At 38.3% G+C, this 1,085-nt stretch overlaps 1 pseudogene; it reads left to right on the top strand.

Moving 5' to 3' along the window:
* LOC143596369 (fructose-1,6-bisphosphatase 1, chloroplastic pseudogene) lies at positions 1–690 on the top strand (annotated as a pseudogene).
* The last annotated feature ends 395 nt before the right edge of the window (positions 691–1,085 follow it).

Consider the following 1,085-nt stretch of genomic DNA (forward strand, 5'->3'; position numbering starts at 1 on the left):
ATGCAGCAAGACAACGTTGAACAAAAGTGTATCATTAACGTATGCCAACCCAGAAACAACCTCCTAGCAGCCGGTTACTGCATGTACTCGAGTTCAATAATCTTCGTGCTCTCAATAGGAACCGCTGTATACGCATTCACCTTAGACCCAATGTACGGTGAGTTTGTCCTCACTCAAGAAAAGATTCAAATCCCAAAATCGGGCAAGATTTACTCATTCAATGAAGGAAACTATCAACTATGGGACGACAAGCTCAAGAAATACATGGATGACCTAAAGGACCTGGGTCCCACTGGCAAACCATATTCGGCTCGGTATACTGGTAGTTTGGTTGGTGATTTCCATAGGACACTTTTGTATGGAGGGATTTACGGGTACCCGCGAGACAAAAAAAGTAAGAATGGTAAGCTTAGGTTGTTGTATGAGTGTGCACCCATGAGTTACTTGGTTGAACAAGCGGGTGGAAAAGTGTCCGATGAGAATCAACGAGTACTTGACATCCAACCAACCGAGGTATGTCATATTAATATATTATGTGTTTACTTTGACTTTTTAGGTCAATTAGATGGTCTAGAATTGGAATTGATTTGGACTTTGAATGCTGGTTGGTTTTTGCATATTCATCAACGGGTGCCTTTATACGTTGGAAGTGTGGAGGAAATGGAAAAGTTGGAGAAGTATTTGGCTTAAAACTAAATGTAAAACATGAAAAACAACAGTGGTAAGGATTGGTTGGAAGAGGTTTTTGATGGGGATCTTTGTTTGTGCATTTCTCACCCAAATTTTATTCAATTTTTTTCAGTGTTTGAAGTCGGGGTTGCTTTATCTTAAATTATAGTTGGTGGATTTGTCATGCCATATTCGTATTAGTAAACGAAAGTGTTTACATCAGTTCAAAAGTTATCAATAAGAGGTAAAGTCCTTAGACCATGGGGGTTACCCAAGGACGAGTCGGCCACGTCAGCTCACGAGATTCATCTTGTAACCAAACATATGTATAAATAAAATAATTGGTTGTTATGAGATATTAAAATTCTTAAATTTTTTTGAGTTATAAAAGGAACCCAACCTAATAAACAAAGTTT

Source organism: Bidens hawaiensis, unplaced genomic scaffold, assembly GCF_021521415.1.
Source record: "Bidens hawaiensis isolate Kalapana, Puna unplaced genomic scaffold, B.hawaiensis_p1.1 tig00046293_1, whole genome shotgun sequence".
Classification (NCBI taxonomy): domain Eukaryota; kingdom Viridiplantae; phylum Streptophyta; class Magnoliopsida; order Asterales; family Asteraceae; genus Bidens; species Bidens hawaiensis.